General features: G+C 40.2%; 1 protein-coding gene across 1 annotated transcript in view; it reads right to left on the reverse strand.

Moving 5' to 3' along the window:
- The window catches only part of LOC135212712 (serine/threonine-protein phosphatase with EF-hands 2-like), a 535,058-nt gene that overhangs the window by 477,939 nt on the left and 34,809 nt on the right, over positions 1-22,310 (reverse strand). The window contains exons 2-3 of the mRNA XM_064246402.1: positions 12,850-12,931; positions 9,281-9,315 (exon numbers count right to left, since the gene is read on the reverse strand). The gene's annotated coding sequence lies outside the window, so the exon portion shown is untranslated. The remainder of the gene's footprint in view (positions 1-9,280; positions 9,316-12,849; positions 12,932-22,310) is intronic.

Raw genomic sequence — 22,310 nt, forward strand, 5'->3', positions numbered from 1 at the left:
TATATATATTTTCCACTATATATAATATATATATATATATATATATATATATATATATATATATATATATATATATATATATATATATATATATATATATATTCTGGAAGATTGTGACATCTAGAACGCCGCAGATTCAGTAGGAATAAAACAGCAAACAGCCATCGTAGCATTGTAAATTTATGGCCAAAATTTTCGAGACCACATGTCTTCATCATCAGGGCTGTAAAATACAAAGAATAAAAAAAAAAAAAAAAAAAAAAAAAAAAAAAAAAACTTAAAAAACTCACAAGTTTAAAAACAAGAAACTTTAATTTAAAAACAAACAAAAACAAGCTAAAACATTATTAAAAAACATTGAAAACCTAATACTGAAAAAACTTAAAATTGTATATATATAAATTATGGTGTTAAAATGTATTAGTACCTTACTCTATCTGAGCAAAGAACTGAGTGGCCTTCTCAGTTTTTCAGGAGGACGACGTCAACTTAGGCGATATATAAGATAGTGGAAGAGTTCTGGCTGTTTAGGGAAGGAACAAGCTGCTTAATAGTTAACGATTCCAGGATGGAGAGAGTGGTCATTGGGTGCTTGGGCGATAACATTAAAGTCTTCATAAGAGAATGATGTTTTGCATTTCTTACAGTGGTCTCTTATATTAGAAAATTCTTTAGTTTTTAATTGACATCCAGTTCGGTGACTAACTCCAGAGCTGATTCTCATTTTAACACCATAATTTTTTATATATACAATTTTAAAAGTTTTCTCAGTATTAGGTTTTCGAAAGTTTTTTTAATCATATTTTAGCTTGTTTTTGTTTGATTTAAATTCAAGTTTTTTGTTTTTAAGCTTTGTGAGTTTTATTTTAACCGAGTCTTCTTTTATTTTCATTCTTTGTATTTTACAGCCCTGATGATGAGAGATGTGGTCTCGAAAATTTGGCCAATAAATTTACAATGCTACGATGGCTGTTTACAGTTTTATTCCTACTATATATATATATATATATATATATATATATATATATATATATATATATATATATATATATATAACATATACACATACACATTTATACATATATATATATACTATACACAGATACAAGCGAATTCCACAGGAAAATCACAGGCAGAGGATCAGTACCAAGCACTTTAATTCTTTTATTTTATTTATTTTTTTTTTTTTTTTTTTTTGTGCCCGACGATGCCCGAATAAACAAGAGAAAGCGCTTCCCACTGACCCTATGCCTGTCATATTCCTGTGGTATTCGCTTATGCTATAATGAAGTCAAGTGCATCTACTGTGATTTTTTAAACATATTCGCCTCTGACACAGCGTAATGCAAAGGGCCTCTGTGAAATTTCGCCACTCGTCATTGTTTTTGACTCGCTATTTTTTTTTTTTATCTTTATAAGGATCACCGAAATGATCTGATGAATTTGAAGGAGTGTTGCAAATAAACTGATATGAACTTAACCCAAAATCTGTCGGTAACTCCACGTCGAATAGAATGAAACGCCGGAGGTATGAAGAAATGAGGATGACTAATACATCATACTCAACATATTCCAACGCATACGAGAAATTACTTTCAAATGCATTTATCACACACAAATAAAATATTTACTTTAGAGCAAAAATCGGTTTCATTTCACAAGCAGCAACAAAAGACACCCTTTAACCATGACATTTACAACAATTCGTATTTCATTTATACGCTCAAACACATAAATCTTCAATTTCGTTCCCGGCTATTTTTTCTATGGATCTCTGGATGTTAAGAAAAGAATGGTGTCACATGATATTGCATGTTTTAATTATTTTCTTTTTAAACAAACCTAGTTCAGGTGTGATGACTTCCACCTAGAGCGTTATAAATAAGAGCAAACGGGCAGTTTATGAACTCGAAACTCGGAAGGAGCTGAATAATTAATATTCGGTTACCATTCGAGTTCATAACTTCAATACTGTACCCCTGATACAAGAAAACTAGCGTCCGCCAAATAACCAAAACAGTGTCAGCACTATATGCTTTTACGAAAATGTCTACAATGATATATAGTACAGAAACTGTAAGAGGGATCTGCCTTATGACTGACTTGAAATGAATTCATGTTATAGCTAAGAAATAGGGTACAGGATTTAATAGATTTTAGGTTTTCGAGTGTCTTTTCAAGAAAGATGACGCGGAACAAATCTCCAAACCTTGCCCCCCTAAAAACCACATATCTGATCAGCTGAATATTTCTTTATTTTTGGTCTGGCCAAACACAAACCATGGTTTTAATACTGACGTTACTACAAATACAATTATTCCAGAGATAGCAATATTCAAGCACTAGCACACGTTAACTGTCTGCCTATTATTTCCTTGATGGTTTTACTGCAGAACTCTCTCTCTCTCTCTCTCTCTCTCTCTCTCTCTCCGTGTGTGTGTGTGTGTGTGTGTGTGTGTGTGTGTGTGTGTGTGTGTGTGTGTGTGTGTGTGTGTGTGTGTGTGTGTGTGTGTGTGGGGACCCTAATTTATCTATATCTGGCTATAAAAAGTTTTACAGCCAGGCATAGATGGCCCAATAAAGGCGAAGGCGAATGACCATATCCCTCTGGCGGAAATTCTCTCGCAGAAGTTTCCAACGACCATATTCTTAAAAGCGTCTTAATCATGGGCTATTGTTCTAGAGAGAAGTTAATTGCTTCATCATATAAGTTGACTTTCCTCTATGACTGTGACATCCAAGCACGCACAGTTATGTACTAAACGCTTTATTTTGTCTGGATTTCGGTTTCTCCCATTATTTTCCGTTCGTTTTTAGCAGGATGTTGGGCAAGAACACAGTACAAGGAGAGTGAGAAACGATTTTAATCCGTGCATAAATATTTTGGAAGTCATGGGATACTTGACCCGTCTGCAATCTCCACCTTTTGTTTCAATTACGGTGCTATAAAGTGTAAATTCACACTGTTGGATATGCAATTTATCAACCAATTACAGTGCTAATATAGGAATGACATTTGCAAACGATAATTAGGTCAGATGTAGCGGATATACCTTCCTAATCAGTCATCCGTCAAGGCGTCATTCTTAAAATTAGGATCAGCAGGCGGTCAAGGCGAGACCTTTTAATATCTTCCTACTTCATTAGGCACTCCAAGGGCCTAACTGGACAATATTACCATTATTATCGTTATCATTAGTAGTAATATTTAAGTGAAAGGTAATCTAATTTTCTTTTATATCTTGATCTGAACACACATTTACAATGACTATAACAGCACCCTGTCAGTCTAATCTTTGTATAAGGATACACTAACTCATATGCAGAGTGTAAGTTATGCTTTTGAAGACTCCAAACTAGTAGATCCCCTTGCCAAAACTTGCACTGTGTATTAGGGATGGTGTCTCTGAACTTCCGATTGTCAATAAACAACACATCCATGGCCATAAAATTTTATGTCAGCAGCCATCATGCAAAGATTGTCCTATGGTACATATACATCTGAATACCTTAGGGTTATCGGTTTCATAAACTGTCCTCGGAGTGTCTAAAGGAATATCCTAGGGCTGTCACATATATGAACTATCCTGAGGCAATCAAATACTTAAGCAGCCTTAAGGAAAATGTAAATCTTATTAGGATGGCTGCATATGTTAAATGCCCGTGGACAGTTAGTCAACTGATTTAATTGTACTTTGTGCCTAAACTTTCCCAGCGGTGAACAAGCACATTTTTCAAAACGCAAGTTCCAGCGAAGCCGAACGCAATCACAGCATGAATAAGCACGCTCATTAAGATGGCCTGGTGCTACTTTTACGATTGTTGTACACCAGCCACTTTATATAACAGTTCAAATAAATGCTCGACATATATATTTAGACGCGCTTTGATATCTGCCACATTACTAAACTTTTGAACGACAGGATCATAATTAGATCCAAACCTGATTGCAACTTCCTGCTGGGCCTAAACTAACAGAATATATTAAAAAATAAACTGCAACGCCATAAACCTGTCTAACTGTCCATTATTAGTAAAATTCACTATATAAAGAAATGCTTCGGTTTCCTCATCTATAATTCCAAAATAAGAGACACAAACTTTCCATTACACAAACCCCATTAAATAAAGACATTTGAAATATAATTTGATGCGATTACATAACATGTAAATTTCTTTAACGGTTAAAAGTATCGATTGACATGATAATCACATCCAGGCCATTGTACAACTGGCCTCATGAATTCTGCCACTGTATATATTATGGCAAGCTGAGGTCGAGACGTCTGGCAACTCCACATTGTCGTTCCATAATTGACATGATTTGGTCAATTGGTAAAGGCTCTTTGGTTTCGCGGTTACTTGATTAGCTTTTTTTGTAGCACACTTCCTTTTGTTTTCCTTTACAGTTTGAAAAGGACCCCGCCAGCCGCCCCCCCCCCCCCCTCCCCCCCACCTAGAAATACTTTTAGAAGAACAATTGTAACCAGGAATAAAATTGCTAAAATATGTGGAGCTTGAATAAAGTTAATATTGCTAAGGCTTCGTAATGGGACGATGGTTCTACGAAAAGTAATGACCAAAATATACGAAAAATGATTCATGAACATGGAATTCTGAGAGAGATCTTTACTTCGATGTTTCAAACTACCATCTGACTAACAAAGTGAACATGGAGAGAGTTTTTATTGAAGACTGCTGACGAGTAGAAGCAAACCTAATGATTAAACTCAAATGCTTTTTCTTTGAGCGATTCTTAATGTTACATGTAGGTACATTACCAAAAACCTTCAAGCAAAATTTGACACGTCAACATACGTAAAGTTTTATCACATTTTCCAATTTAATCATATCTCATTTTTCTTAAGCTAATTCAACAACAGTGTGGCTTCTGAATATCTTGCAACAACGCCACATTCGTGAAATCTGCAGGTTCGAGTTCATCAGCCTTTGGTCTCTGCATAATTGTACAATTCGATTCCCTAATAACTGTGACAAATACGTTTTAGCAGCTTAACTTATTAACGTGCTTCAAAACTTGTACTTCAGACTGGCCCTGCAAAACGTCATCACTGACGGAGTTGGATCCGGGACCGAGAACCGACAACACACACTAACCACTAGACCTAACCAGGAACATGACGAACTTGCAAGGCTTCGGTTTCTTAGCCAGTAGTGGATCCTTTGAGCAAGATCGGAAAGCAAGGTGGAAAAATATAACAAATGTGTCCATGTGATTCCATCTTTAGTTCCTAAACAATTAATATTAAATGCCAAAAAATAAGAAATACACCACAATCGTACTTCCTATAAGATAGTCACCGAGGAAGGAACCGTTTTCTTTCACACTGCCTAAATGACCTCCGTTTTCTCTTCCCCTCAAAGACTCGCTCTCTCTTTTACTCACAGTTTACTCAACAGCAAGATAGACTGTTGCTCATATTTCCTAAATTATTTTGAATTGAGTCAAATAATCAATGAAGAATATCTGACACCTTCCCTTCTTTTTAATTTAAAAAATTTCAAAATATCTTACAAAACTGTAGACGTTGTTAGACCCATGCCAAGCATCCATTTGATTTAGTTAAATATAGTCCTTAACAAAAATTATACATCACATCAATCCTGACTCCCGACTAGTAAGCTTTGATGTTTATTCTTGATTTACAAGAGCGTCTAAGAACCGGCATTGGAATATCTCAAAAATTAGTTAACCGCATTGAATTTTACCACTAATACAAAGTCAAAATTAAAAATAAGTTGTGTATGTGACTGTCGGTTTATTTTCAAAATTTACAATGAAAATATATATCCACAGCGTTATCCAAAACCCCGAGAGGGGAGTAGTACAATTATAAATAATAAAAAATAAAGTTAATATTGTTAAGGCTTCGTAATGAGACGATTGCTCCACGAAAAGTAATGACTTAAATATACGAGAAATGATTCATGAACATGGAATTCTGAGAGATATCATACGTCGATATTTCAAGGAAGTACATCAAGAAAGCCTGTTACCATCCACTACTGACTCATCACTATGAAAAAATAATTAATAAAATATAATCAACACTTACCAAACAATGCATGTGTGGTAACACTGACATCCTCCACTGTGATCAGTCAAACAAATAAGTAGTGCCTGTTGAAGACTGTTCTTAATGTTAACGAGACAATGGCTGAAATTTGAAGAATAAAACAATATTAATACTTATAGGATGAAATATTCAGTGACTTATGCTAATAACTGCTTCACTGTAATCCTACGCTTCTAAACTCTATGAAGAAACCTGAAAACACCAGTCTTTCAGTTAACAAAAAAAAAAAAAAAAAACCGACGTTCGTTACTTAGGCTTAATTTGGTTGTAATAATTACAACTGAAAAATTACTGAAGTGTAGTGAAAGCTTATTTATGAATAAAATAAATCTTCATGAACAATCAAATCGCTATACTATCTAAATCTAATAAACTGGGAAAGAAAAACAACAGATCTATATCATTGGGTAAATCTATTATTTAGGATGAATCTTACCTGCTGTTATCGGCATTCAAACAAAATATCCAATGGCTGCCCGGATGACTGACTGTCTAGTACACCTATTCTCCCACCAGGGGTGTTCCGAATGTTTCAGCGCTTGTCACAATTCTCCTTGACAACCCACAGAGTTACGGGGAGGGTGAGTGAGTGGGGTCTACTTAAACCCCTTTATCATTACACCAGAACTGAATTGAAATTATTCATAATTTTGTTTCGATTTCTAAGTGTGTGGACGCGTCAGTGGTGTGCATGGTACATTCTCAGAGACCACTTGGTGCTGAATAATTAAATCTTACGAAAACTTCGCATAGAAAAGTTTGCAGTCAAAAAGTATGTCAGTACAAATAAATCTTTTAATACACCAGTAAAATGCCAATTCCTTGATCGGACCGCAAGACATTCATCTATTCCACAGAGCAATGGCAAGTGAATTCTATTAAATACTAATGGCGTTAAAATATCTTAACAAATTGTAGATAGTATAAAATGCTGTGAATAACGTCCTATTCATAAAGGATTAAAGAAATTCTAACTCAAAAAAGTCACAAGCTGCCCCTTATTCCGAAAAATGATGAATTTCGCTTGAACTAAAGACATGGTCTTTGAAACGTAAATAAAGCAATAAATAAGAAAGGCGCCGATTCAGAATCAATTTCCAACACAACTTCATTTGAACTACCGTCTCGTTTGTATCAAGTCTTGTCATTTACGTACTTTGTGTAGCTTACTTAGAATCGCGAAATGACGTCAAGCTTTTCAGCAGGCAACTTATGATAATGTGCAGAATCGCAAATGAATGCAACACTAACAAAAACGTTTGGACGATGTATATATATACGCATATTTACTATAGCATAACAATCCCAAAAATGCAAATGAACCTAGATACACATCGACCGATGGGTTTTCCTTTCGTGACGTTACCTAGGACCGAGGCAGCCAGAGGAGGAGAAATGTGAAAAACTTTTGACTTCTAAATACTTCAAGAGTCCAATTGCATATATTCCCTCTGTTAGATCTGCTGTTTTCGTCAACGAACAAAAGAACACGAACTTATCCATTACACTTACCGTGCTTTGGCAAAATGACGACATCTCTCTTCCAGCTCCATTATCGATTTCTGGTGAACCATTTCTTTAAAGTGCCTGAAAAAATTAGGGATTCCGACGCAATACCCACGAGGAAACCTCGAGTGGGGCACGTCGTATACGCAAAAGCATGGTTAATAGTACGCATCAAGATGCGCAACAGGTACCTATACAAAACCCACTGAAAAGTCAAGACGTATTTAACAGCAAAGAGCACAATTCAATCGTTTCGTAGAGTTCAACCTCCTACAGTGAACTAACAATTAAGGAATAAATTTGGCGAGAAAAAAAAAACGTTCAATCGACATACCTTTCCGTGCCCTTAGCGATGATGATGAACTCTAGGAAAACTAATGGCTACAGAATTTCATAAGCGTATAGTTACGTATAAACGAATTATCATGGAAACATAAATAAAATGTATGGCAAAAAATACAGGCAGAATAAACAATATAGGCAAAATATATACATACACACAAAACATTGATAAGTGGCATAAATGAAATCATATAAACGTTAGCATATTAAACTATAATAAAAACGTCGAATGTCATTTGCAGGGAAACTTAGCATATAATTTTAACATAAAATATTCAATATTCATTTGCAAAACCTTCAAGATAAATATCATATCTTCACTGTATATACAAAAAAACTGGCGTCAGAAAGGCAACGGTTATCGACGCCGAGAGAATAACTGGGTGACTGGATGTCAAACTGGCGTCACAACTACAGTGGTCATCGACGCAGAGAATGGGTGATGCAATAAAATATGGCGTCTCAACTACAATGGTCATCGACACCGAAAGAGAGAGACGTAAGGGGATTTATTTATCAATAAATGTTGTTACGATCCCAAAGGTAATCGACGCAGATTACACAGAGCAAGGTTAAAAACAAAAATAGCTAACAGGAAAGGAGAAAAATAACCCTAGGCAATCACTGGATATTGAAACAGTTTTTAAATCCCCGCTAAACAAAAAAATACGCAATACGTACCTGAAATGCAAAAGGCAAAATTTATTCTATAATAATCCGCAGGCTCAACCTAGTTATAATACAAATATGTACCTGAAATTCACATTGCAAAATTTATTCTAACTCTCTCTACAAGAAATCTATTTCAAATCTAAAAATAAATTAATTCACATCCCTAATATCTAAGAAAAGAAACTGATATATGCAACTACAATCACAATGTAACTAAGATAATCATCACTCTATCTACAAGAATTTTAGTCGTTAATAATCATGTATAAAAACAAGTACTCGAAATTTCAGTAACAATAATTACATTCATTATAAACGCGAAACCAACGCGAAACCTACCCAACCTTATTTCTAACACGATTCAGTTTCAGAATCATTCCTATATGTACCACTATAACTTTAAACTACTAGAAGTTTAAAAGCTATTTTTGGTCAGCCTTTATTTTAAAAAATCACAAAAAATGAACTGAAAAATCTATCTTAATAATTATCCTCTATTAGAATTAATAAATCTTCTTTTTCAATCAACACAACATTCTGGGTTATAATAATTTAAAAGAACCCGAACTCTTTCATTATAATTCTACATAACCAGTGCAAAACCTATTGCTATTAAAACTACCTTCTAAAGGCATGTGCGCTAAATGAAGTCATTGACTTACCTACAAGCAATACGCCTGCCCGCCGTATATGAAAGCTGCAAAGAGAGAAATATAATTCTTAATCTGAGATTTATTTTTTAAATATACCTACCTCTCCTTTATATAGCTTTTACTTCCGCGCTTGAGGTATTTCGTCAGATTGAACAAACGAGAATACTCCGTTTTCTATAAATATTATCACGTTTTGAATGTTTCACTTTGGGAATTCATAACCAAACTATTTACCTCCTAGGTTCATCACACCCATTTAGAGTTGACAATACTGAAGATTACTTCTTAGACAAATAACAGGTTCTTTGTTTTTACTATTAGGATATACTTGACACTGAGTAAATTGAGGCACTAAATAAAACTCACATTAAAAATAAAAGTTTATTGACAGAGGAAGCCTAACACAAGGAGATACGAACCAGTCGAACCTTAGGACTCGAGAACTTATCAAAGCTACTTCTGAAGAATTAGTGCATTAAGCCTTCATATGCCCTACCTTGCCACAGCCATCATATCCTCTGGTTAATCTGTTTAAAAGATTTCTTAAGAGAATGATTGCTGCTTGGAACGTTTGATGTAGATCCATCAGTGGGTTTCTTTAGTCTGTCTCATGTATTGTTTCTTTAGTCTGTCTCATGTATTGTCCGTGCATTGGTTTGTTGTGCCAGTCCTCTGTTCTGTCTGTCATTCTCCTGTCTCTGTATATTTCTGGGTCTTCGTCTACTTTTATTAGTCCTTCTTCCCATGCACTCTTTAGCCACTCGTCTTCAACTGGTTTTCAGATATTGCCCCAGTGCTCTGTTCTCGATGTTGATGCAGTCCTCTATACTTAGTAGTCCTCTCCCTCCTTCCTTTCGTGTTATGTATAGTCTGTCCGTATTTGCTCTTGGGTGTAGTGCTTTGTGTATTGTCATATGTTTCCTGGTTTTCTGATCTATGCTGCGGAGTTCTGCCTTCGTCCATTCCACTATTCCTGCGCTGTATCTGATTACTGGCACTGCCCATGTGTTTATGGCTTTTATCATATTTCCAGCGTTGAGTTTTGACTTGAGTATCGCCTTGAGTCTCTGCATATATTCTTTCCTGATCGTGTCCTTCATCTCTTGGTGTTTTGTATCCCCTCCTTCCATTATTCCCAGGTATTTGTATCCTGTCTCATCTATGTGTTTGATGTTGCTCCCATCTGGTAGCTTTATCCCTTCAGTTCTCGTTCGTTACTTTGCCTTTTTGTATGTTGACTAAGGCGCATTTTTCTATTCCAAACTCCATCCTGATGTCCCCAGATACAATCCTTACAGTCTGGATTAGGGTATCTATTTCCTTGATGCTCTTACCATACAGCTTGATGTCGTCCATGAACATCAGATGGTTGATTCTGTTGCCTCTTTTCTTGAGTTGTACCCGGCATCCATCTTCTGTAGTCTTATTCCAGAGCTAGTCTTATTCCAGAGCTTGTAAGTATTGTATTCCAGTTGTGCATTGTATTTTTGAGGAAGCTGATGGTGTTTTCCTCTGCCCCATATATTTTCAGGCATTCTATTAGCCATGTGTGTGGTATCATGTCGAAGGCTTTCTTATAGTCTATCCATGCCATGCTTAGGTTGGTTTTCCTGCTACTGTTCTTCATTACCATTTTGTCTATCAGGAGCTGGTCTTTTGTGCCCCTACACTTCCTTCTGCAGCCTTTCTGTTGGTGGGGGATGGTGTTTGTCTCCTCTAGGTAGTTGTATAGCCTTTCACTGATACCTGTTAGTAACTTCCACATTATTGGTAGGCAGGTGATAGGCCTGTAGTTACTGGCTATATTTCCCTTACTCTTGTCTTTTTGTACTAAGGATGTTCTTCTTGTGGTCATCCATTTGGGTGCATGGTGATTTGAGATACAATGCTGGAGTTGTTCTGCTATTCGTGGGTGTAGGGCCTTGAAGTTTTTGAGCCAGTATCCATGGACTTTATCGGGACCTGGGGCTTTCCAGTTTGGCATTTTCTTTAGTTGGTGTCTGACTGTGTCTGTCGTGATCTCTGTGAATCTTTGTTTTATTCTCCCTGTTTCTTCTTCCTTGACTTCCTGGAGCCATGTTGCATGTTTGTTGTGTGATACCGGATTGCTCCATATGTTTTCCCAGAGTCTCTTACTTGGTTCAGCTTCAGGAATTTCTGGGTGGTTGTCTTCCCCTCTTAGTTGGCTGTATAGTCTTTTCTGGTTGGTTCCGAATAGTTTGTTCTGTTGGTATCCCTTATTCCTGTTCATGTACCGTTGGATCTTATGTGCTTTGGCCTTAAGCCTCTGTTTTACATCTTCTATTGTGTTGTTTAGTCCCCTCTCTTGTACTTTGTATCTTTCTCGTTGAGTTCCTCCCTTGTTTTCTTGCTTCTTAGCCTTTTTTCTGCCATCTCTTTCAGTTTACTCAAGTCAGATCTCATCACCATGATTTGCTTTTCCAGGCGCCTTTTCCAAGGAGGTTGCTGTTTTGGTTTCTGTTGGGTTGGTTGTGCTGGTGGTGTTGGTGTTCGAATCCCCATCAGTTCTGCTACTAATCTTGCTCCTGCATATCCCAAGTTATTTGTTTCTGTGATACTGGTGGTGTGTATTATTCCCATTATTTCATTGACCTCACTTGTTTTCTCCCTTAATTTCTTGGTGTTGAAGGCTTTCATGGAGGGGATCTTTGTTCTCTCTGTATCTGGCTCCATCCATTGTCTAATCTTTTCTACCCATTCCGTCCTCTCGGTTACTTCGTCGGTGTTTCTTCGTGTGTCGTTGTTTGATACCTCATCCTCCCTGTCGTCTTCTGTGGCATCGTCTCTCAGTTCGTCTTCGTGTAATTCGTTGTCGTGTGACATTTCCCTTTCCAGTTCTTCTCTTTCTGTTGGGGAGAGCCAGTTCTTTTTCTTTATGTTCCTTACTTGGTCTGCCAGCCTCTGCTCTGTTTGGGGGGTGTTATTCCTCTCATTCCAGATGTTGACCAATCTTCTTCTATATCCTCTCTCCGTCGGGTTGCTTCTGATGTAGCATCTCCATATTTCCTTATTTTCTTCTCTTGTCCATTTCTTCCTATATTATTATTATTATTATTATTATTATATGAAAATACAGAATACTGTACTACTGTACAAGAAAATTCACATCTGTGAATAGTGCAGATCAGCAAATACTTTTATATATATATGTTCCATAGAAAAATGCAGTGAAAGAGTGAGGCCTCCCACGAATAATTTTTAGATAAGTTCCACAGAAAAATCTGCAAATGGGAGCGTCCGCCAATCCCGAGAACGCGAATGCAGGGGTCCACTGGATTCGATGTTTACAACCCTACAGAAAAAATAAAGAATGAGCTTATCTGCTAAGTCGTTCCTGGTATTGCCGTTAGGGGGCAGCACTGGTCACCTACAGAAACAATAAATATAAGAATTACCCACGAATTTCTTATTTAAGCTGCCATACAAACTAATATCTATGTAATTACTTGGTAAGCTACTTATATAAAAATATTATTTCACTAATAAAGATGCCAAAAGCCACAACCAAACGAACAAAATCGAATGGTTAATCAAACCATTCTTAAACAGAACTTTACCTCATCTCTAGAAGACATTCTGTGGGAAAAGTCGGTGTTGTTAACTACTAATCAATAGATCATGAGTAAAACTTTGTGGCACCTGAAAAGAAATAGTATATCATTAAACTCACTGAATATACAGAAAATAAACAACATTAACTATGTTTAATAAGAAAGAGCAAATTACTGTATAAATGGATGGACATGGAAGAGGCACTGCAGATAAAATTAGTAAATGTATAACTGGAGATATTCTGGAAGCAAGAATATCATTATTATTGCACTCATTTTGCATTTTCTAGTAGTAATATATACTATACTGCATAAACATCATGACTGATTTATCTACTCATATCATATACATACAGAATCCAGAGGAGAATAGCACTTGAGAATGTGGCCATACTTGTCAGTCAAGTGAGCCTGACATGATAAGAGGTGTGACATCCTTACAAGTGGAACATGGATGAAAGAAAGACAAGGCTAAAGATACTGAAGTGCAACATGCTTGGGAAAATTCAAGGGCGTGGCAAGTTGGAGAAGAGAGGCATAATAAAATGAAGAATGACAGAAAAGTACAGCAAGATAAGCCAAATAGGAGATTCCCATAAGGAACTAAGAAACTGACTGATGTACACAGCATAAGATAATTTCTTGTTAAATGTTTTAAAAGACTACTGCTGAAAGCAGAGCACGTTGGAAAATGTAGAGAGAGATGTTTTATCAAAGAATACGCCAATGTGAGTGCCAACTGTTGGGAATCAAAAGGGGTCCAAGTGCCCAACAAGTGGCACTGAAGTCTTTGGGCTTATCAATAAATGTGTAAAATAATCAGTATCAATCATCAAGACCATCAAGTTTTCCATACCAGTCTGCAAATAAGGTCATGTAATATAGCAGTGTGAACTGAGGCATCTAAATCTGTGACCACATTATCTATTAACCCTCTTTTATTTTCAGCATGGAAACATAGGCACACTATACCAAAGGCATGTTTTATCTTTGCATGGAAAAGTAGAGAACCTGACAAGAATTTGTTTAACTAGTAATAGTCCAAGCTTTGAAAAATGTGTGCATGTCCAAATGTACAAGATGGATAAAAGGCTTTTCCCTCCCTCATTTAAAACGTGGTTGCAAACACGAGCTGTAGTTGTAGGAGAGCTCTAGGTTTGCTCTAATTGTTGTGCGGAAGAACACCTGACATACACGCCGAGCACACGCGTATAAGAAACACAACCGACAACATACACCCTTTTTAATGTATCCTATTGTTCACAATCGTGTCATGTCAATGTATCATTCCTACTGGAAGCAATACAATGTCAGCTTTCCAGGTATATTCATCACAACTCTGTCCATATGGTAACATGAAATTAGGTTTCATCTGTGAAAAAATTCTAAAGAACCTGATTTTTGCAAGATTGTGGAGGGATGTGTCTAGTATCACAAAAAAAAAAAAAAAAAAAAAAAATTTGTCTCAGAGGTGAGCAACATATTTTCAGCCGCCATCATCAACACACAATAATGGCCAAACTTAAAAGCATTTTTTACAATAAAAATGGTTAAATAAAAGTAACATGGAAACCACTAATTATATGAAAGTAAGGTATTGACGAACAAAAGTCGGAATCATAAAAACACATCCAATACGTCTGTCTCAGTCTCAAAATATCTAAAAGTTCGGCTGCCATGGCCCTTCTAAATTTGAATTATGCCAGATTTAACATCACTTTTCCTCTGTATCTGGAAAATGGTCAATCAAAAGGACAGAAGTTAATAGAAGAAAAATGATGCAGAATATAAAAATTTATCATGTATTGTAACTTTTAACTTCAAACCTCAAATTATATAGGAGATATTGCAATTGAAATTTGTTGTATCCCAATTACATCGCAAAAAACAAGGAAAAATGAAACTTTTTTTTTATGTAACCACAAAACAGTCACTCATAGGAAAGAAGTTCACAGAAGAAAAGACATGCAGAATATCAAAATAGATCCAGTGATGTGACTTTAACACTCCATACCTCAAATCATATAGGAGATATTACAATTAAACTTGTTGCATTCTACGCAAAAAACAAGGAAAATGTAGTGTTCTTTCTGTAACTGCAACACGGTCATCCTTAAGAAAGTTCATAGGAAAAAAATTATGCAGAATATCAAAATACATCATGCAATATGACTTTTAACTTTGTACCTCAAATTATATAGGATATATTGCCATAAAAAAAATTTTGATTTATCAAATAAGGGATTTTGACGAAGGAAAAATCTATTTCTGGGCAAGGGCCCGTGTCGCCCAGTGATATGTCCCTTTAGCACACATTTCTAAGGTAAATTAATGCTAACATACCAGAGAAAAAGCTAAAATGGAAATGCCAGAATATTCTGGCTCGCTCAACTTATACAAAAAGGTGTCGGTATGGCTTCTGGGGCGAGTGAAACCACTACCAGCGTTCTCTTGCCATTTAGAATCATCCTTCTTCAAAATCCCTCTACCAGAGAGGAGCCGATCCAAGGCCCACTCCCCACTACCGCTACTACTAGCGCCTCTGACTGTACTACTAGCGCCTCTAACGGCATCCTTGGAGTTAGCACCCAAGCTTGGGCCCAAGAAAGGGGGGGGGGGGGGGTGTATAAGAGAAGGGTGGGATTTCACTGGGCGACACAGGCCCTTGCCCAGAAATAGATTTTTCCTTCATCAAAATCCCTTTTCTGGGCTCAGCCCGTGTCGCTAAGTGAAATAGTACCAGAGAAATGGCCACAAGCTTGGAACAAAGGAGTACAACGAAATATTGTAAAGAAAAATTAAAAACAATTAAGGTTAATTAGTATAATCTAAATTAAACTCATGAATTAGAAATACGTAATTGTACTGAAAACTTTGTATTGAAAACTTAAGAGTAAATACAGTAACTTAATATTAACCTTAAAATTAGATACAATATAACAGACAGTGTGATTAATCCTAAAATAAAAAACAAGGAAACATCACAACTATGTACAACATGTGGCATCCAAGGCACGACAAAGGCTACATGGTGGCAGAGCCACGGCAAGAATGTCAGTGAGGCAGGTAGAAAGGAGAGATCTAGATGTAAGCTACTTACTACTACTCTTAAGCAGTGTCAGGGGAAACTGTTTCCCGCTGCCACTGCTGGAAATTTAAGTGCTTCTAAGGACTTGAGGTAATGGCGTTTGAACACTGTCGGAGATTTCCAGCCTGTATACTTTTTCAGATCATCAAAATTCATATGCTGAAAGTAGTTAACTGAGGTAGCCACTGCCCTAATGTCATGTACACGGGGGAAAGAGTCTGGGTTGGCTTGTTTAATGAAATATAATATTTGTTACCTTATTCCTTTTAAGGAAATAGTGCCACCTTTTTCCCTCATAAATAAAGGGCCTGGAGATCTTAGGGCCATTCTAGCAAGGTATGCTCTTAGGGCAGTAACTGGACATAAGGATGGGTCCTGAGGAAGTGGGAGAATTTTCCACGGGGCCCACCTATGTAGTGGGTCCTCATTTTTAATTAAAAATTGACGATCTGGAGAAAGTATAACTTCTCCTGAAGGGAGAAATTCTATGTGACCTGAGTCTCTAGATACAGCCGACAGTTCAGATACCCTGGCTCCTGAAGCTAGACTTAAAAGGAACAATGTTTTCCTCAGGAGGGGTAAAAAGTCACATGAATCAATATCAGTGTCTGAGGCCAGTTTGAGAACATCATTTAAGAACCATGACACAGACTTAGGCCTCTCTGATGGCCTGAGCCTAGCACAGGCTCTAGGGATAGATGAAAAATAAGAGTCTGTTAGGTCTATTTTGAAACCAAACTGGAAGATTTTCTTGAGTGCAGATTTAGTAGTAGTGATAGTACTTTCTGCTTAACCTTTTTCAAACAGTGATCTAAAAAAGGTAATGGCCAGATTGGTTGTCATGGTTTGAGTTTCAGAATTCCTCAGAAAAATAGCTAGTTTCTTAACTGCTGAGTCATACTGACGTAGGGTTGACTCTCGTTTATCCGATTCTAAGAATAGGATGTTTTGAGGGTCAATATTGGCATCCCTTTTTGCCGCAGACTTCATGAAGTCCATAAAGTTAGGGTTTTCTGAATTCCTGAGGAAGCGTACACAGTCTTCGTTTGTACTAGTTGTGATAGCTTGGAATTGGGAATCCATTGAGGTCGGAGTCCCAATTCCAATAGTAGTGGGAACCAATTGCTCTTGGGCCAATTGGGAGCTATTAGAGCAATGCAGCCCTTAAACGTTCTGAGTTTGTTCAGAACCTTCAAAAGAAGATTCACTGGGGGAAAGATGTAAATCTTCTTCCATTGATTCCAGTCTATAGCCATGGCGTCCGTGGCATAAGCCAGAGGGTCCAGGTTGGGAGCCACGTAGCAAGGGAGTTTGTGATTCGACTCCGTGGCGAAGAGATCCACCTGAAGCCCCGGGACTTGCTGACAGATCCAATTGAATGACTGCTTGTCCAGGGACCAGTCCGACTCTAGTGGGACTGAGCGAGATAACGCATCCGCTATCACGTTCCTCACTCCCGCTAGGTGTGTGGTGGACAGGTGCCATTTGTTCTTGGCTGCCAGTGAAAATATGGCTATCATGACATGGTTCACATGGCTTGACTTGGAGCCTCCCCTGTTGATGCAGTGTACTACTACTGCACTGTCCAGCACCAGCCTGATGTGAGATTTCTTGGCTGGGTGAAGTTTTTTCAGGGTGAGGAACACTGCCATAGCTTCCAGTACGTTGATATGGAGCTGGCGGAATGGAAGGGACCAGGTTCCTTGTACCTTCTTGTACTGAGAGTACCCTCCCCAGCCGCTTAGTGATGCATCTGTGTGAATAACTGGTGCCGGTGGAGGGAACTGAAGAGGAATTGACTTCGACAAATTCTTGACCTTCGTCCAGGGGCGGAGGCATTTGCGTAGTATCGCCGGTATAGTGGATAGTTTGTCTCTGGATCTGTTGTTTGCCCTTGAGCGCCAGACCCGGTTTATGTCTTCGAGTTTTGCTTTTAGCAGAACGTCTGTTACCAAAGCAAATTGGAGAGAGCCTAGGATCCTTTCCTGGCTCCTCTGAGACATCTGCTTGCATTTGAGAAATTGTCTGGTTGCTTTGGCTATTTCTCTCCTCTTCAACGACGGAATTGATAAGAGTGTGTGAGTTCAAGTCCCACTGAATGCCCAACCACTGAAAACGAGACTCCGGTGTCAACCGGGACTTGGTCTTGTTTATCTGGAATCCTAAGTGTTCCAGAAACTTGATTACTTTGACCGTTGCTTTGTGGCATTCCTCGATGCTTGTGGCCCAAACAAGCCAATCGTCCAGATACGCAACTAGCATTATTCCCCGAGACCTGAGTTCTTGAACCACTGTCTCCGCCAATTTTGTGAAAATTCTGGGTGCCACATTGAGTCCGAAAGGCATTACCTTGGAGGAGAATGCCTGGTTCCCTAGTCTGAAACCTAGGAACGGGCGGAAGTGTCTTGCTACTGGAACATGATAGTATGCGTCTGTAAGATCGATAGAGGTGGTGACGGCCCCACAGGGTAGTAAGGTCTGCACCTGCGAGATGGTCAGCATTCTGAACTTGTCGCAACGAATGAATAAGTTTAGACGGGACAAGTCTAGAATTATTCTTCGTTTGTTTGAGCCTTTCTTTGGCACGCTGAACAAGCGACCTTGAAACTTTAAGTGTTTGACTCTTGACACTACTCCTTTCTGAAGGAGTTCTCGGGCGTACTCTATCAATTCCGCTGTTGGTTGTTGATGGAAGGTTTTGGATGGAGGGGGACCTTTGATCCAGCTCCATCCTAGACCTTTGGACACAATGCTCTGTGCCCAGTTGCTGAACCTCCATCTGTGTCGAAAGAGGAACAGTCTCCCTCCTACCTGAGGGTTCTCACTGGTTCGGGGAAGGGCGTGTCCCGCGCCCTCCTCGTAAGTGTTTTCCTCGGCTGGATGCTCTTCCGCTGCCTCTCTGACGGAAGGCACCTCTAGCTCTGCTACCCCTGCCGAACCTGTTAAAAGGTTGAAAGGACTGGCTTTCAAATACTGGGTTGAAAGCCGGGGAGACCGCGTAGGAAGTCAAAGCTTGTGTTTGTGGTTGCGCCACCAGCAGAAACTGTTGTTGAGGCTGTGACTTGGAGGTAGACGGTTGTGGTACTTGTGCTACCGGAACCGCCTGCATCACTGTCTGTTGCTGAGGAGCCTGGAAAGGCTGAATTTCCTAGGCTTCTTAGATTTCTTGGTTGAAGAGGCCGACTCTGACTTCCTCTTACTGGTCAAACTCCAGCGAACTTTCAGACTCTGGTTGAGTCTGGTTGCCTCACAGTGAACCGAGTTCACCACTGACTCTGGGAAATAGATCAGCACCCCAGATCGAAGCAGCCAATAACTTCTTGGGCTCATGTCGGATGGTGGCCTCCGCCAGGACATCCTTCCGACAATTTAGTCTTGCTATGATAAAATCATATAAATAACACTGCATTGTATGCAACTGTGATTTAGCTATGATTTTAAACAGAGGTTCATCTCCGTAGATCAGAGATGATACCTCCGTCATAACAAGAGTATTGAGGGACCTGGACAACCTCATTCGGGCGTTGAATTCAGCCTGGATGAGGCTGTCCGGAAGCCTGGGTAGCCTCTCGCTAAATTGCGTGATGGCGCAGTCTAGTTTGAGCTTCCCGACCGAAAAGGTCGCCGGGAGATCCAACCATAGATCTTCTGCTCCGGGGAGTAGGAGCGATGTAGGCTCCGTTTCCCGGAGCTGCGGCATTGGCTCATCTCTCATCGCGGCCTGCATCGTAAGCTCCGCTACCTTCGTAGTGAACGGGATGGGCATTTCTCCGTCCACTGTGAAGATCGTGAATGCGCTTTTAAACGCTTGGACCCTGGTGTTGGTACACTCCCAATCTTCCAGGCTCCTAAGCCATTCACGTTGGGCTTGATCCCGGGAGAGGATAACCGTCTCCTTTGGGATCTTGTCTTCTCTCCTCATGGCCGCTTCTGTAAGGCGGGCATAACCGATGAAGGGGGGTTGCAGATCTGCAGGATGAAACTCGAAGTCCTCAAGCCTTCGAGTTCCACAGCCCTCCAATGTCAGCATCCCGTCATTGAAGGGAACGTAAGACGAGATCCTCCTGGGATTACTCTCCATGAGAGCAGGGAAAGTATTATAGTCCGGCATGGTTTGGACTGCCATGCCGGGCTGTGCAAGACCTGTCGTGGGGTTCTCACGAAGACCTGCGATGAGGTTCTCCTGAGTGACCAGCCTCTCTGAAATGGCTCGGATTGACTGGCCTGACTCCTCCAAAGAAGATGAGATCTGAGTAAACATCTCCTGGAACTTGTTTTGAACCAAGTTCCCGACCAGACTACCCATTTGCTGCATAATATTTGCAGTAAATGAGTCTGTGTCGAACAGAGTAGGTTCCATCTTCTCTTTGGGGGTCCTAGGACGGGCTCCTGTCGAGGTCGAAGGCTCAGGGTCGGGGAAGAGCTGAGCCTTGTCCTTAGAAGACTTACTATTGGAGCCCTTTGAATATGAAGACGTTCTAGGCTTCTCTCCTCCAGGATGGTGAGCCGGAGTTTTCTGAGAGGCACTAGAACTAGACTTCTTCGACAGCGTCTTCTGAAGCGTCTTGTACTCACGCTTACCTTTAACTTTAGGGATCACCTGGGCGGACTTCGGTCTGACCGACTGCCCATCCCCGGTGAATCCCTGGAAAGAAGAAGAAGCAGCAGTAGGAGAAGAAGCTCTAGACTGACTCAAGGGGAGACCTTGAGCCCCTACCAAACCTGCCTCACTTACACTCCTACCTGCGGCGTCTACCGTCATGGGTTCGAGGTCCAGGTTGAGAGCTGCTACTTCGTCTAACACTTCCTGGCTTCCAGGTTCCTCCGCGGCTAGAGCCACCTGTTCTTGAATGGTGGCGATGTAAGGGGCCGCCACCTCCGGGTCGACGTAAGAGGTCGGTTTTCCGCCGGGGAAGATGAGGGCAGCCATCTTCTTGTCTAAAATGTATGGCTGCCCCTTCGTAACGTTCCGACCGAAACCGCCAACCCAGGCCTTCAGAGTGGTTTGGGCGGCGTCCCTGACCGCCTGAGCACCCTGAAAGAGAGGGTTAGAATTAATACTTAAGGCTACTTAAGATTAACTTAAATTACGTACAGTAAATGATATATCACGAATTATATAGGCCAATAAATTACAAGTGACAAGGTTTAGTATACGGAGGTGTACTTACTCCAGAGGAGACCTGATCCACCAGCTCGTAACAGATGGTGCAGCTCTCGTGGTGCCAGACTGCCAGATCGCCGTACCGGATCGCACAGGTAGCGTGGGTCCGGCAGACTCGTGCCCACAGGGGTCCTGGAGAATGGCGTTGCAGCCCGACTCCTGACAGTGGGTAGCCTGTAAGTGAAATGATACATGAGTATCAACACTAACTTGCTGGACTAAGTCCATGATGTGATATATCATAACACCGGAGTGCACCAGAGTTCACAGACAATTTTAAGGCTTGGTCTCTACCTGCTCTTCTGCCGTGTAACGTGGTGAGTGTTCGATAAGGTTGGTAAAACTTGTAGTGTCTCCGGCGTTGCCGGAGGACAAAATATCACCGAGTCAGTAGTACCTAACCTATACGCCGGAGCGAGGAGTACTAGGACGGCAGGTGAGGAGCAGGGGGGGACCAACAATTAGTGGCGGGGAGGATAACTCCGCTGTAAAAACTTAACATTAGGATAAGTAGGTGGTGGACCCGGGTGGTGAGCGGGGTCTCCGCCAACTTAGGCTAACATAATGGATGTAAAGAATAAACGTAAACATGCAATAGGTATAAAAAGATGCCGGAGCTTCCCTACACTCACTAACCTTGGGGCCTGGCGGTGCCGGAGCCCCTATCCACCGGAGCGGGAAGGGTGGTGACTCGGGATGAGAGAGCTCGGCCCAAGAACCGAGGAGATCCGAGCGCAACTGAGCCAGGTGGCCAACCGAGGCTCGGCCAAGCAGGGAACCCCCCCGGTGCTCTATGATGAGAGCGGTGAGAGCCGAGCCAGCGTCACGTGTCCCCCAACTAACTCTAGTATCCCCCTCGTGGTGGGGGGAAGAAGGGAGGGAGCTCGGATCGGTTGCCAGGGACAACGTGAACGAGCGTATCTCCCCCCTGGAGGGGGGAGAAAGCGTGAGGGACTGACGCTGGGTGGCTCACGGTGATCGCCTGGCCTCTTCTCGGTCGTGGAGTGAGTCACACGGTGAGAAAGACTATGCGATCTGAGGTGGCCTAGGCCAGCTCGATCCGTCTCGAAAGGCATGAATACAATAACATCCTAGCAAAACACGGGGGAAGGAAGAAAAAACGAGGATAAGAGAAAGAATAGTCCTGGAGAAGCTGGGTCGGACCAACCAAGGAGGGAGGGCGACTTAGCAACTCAAAGCAGCTGGCCTATGCTG

This window comes from Macrobrachium nipponense, chromosome 41 (genome assembly GCF_015104395.2).
Source record: "Macrobrachium nipponense isolate FS-2020 chromosome 41, ASM1510439v2, whole genome shotgun sequence".
NCBI lineage: Eukaryota > Metazoa > Arthropoda > Malacostraca > Decapoda > Palaemonidae > Macrobrachium > Macrobrachium nipponense.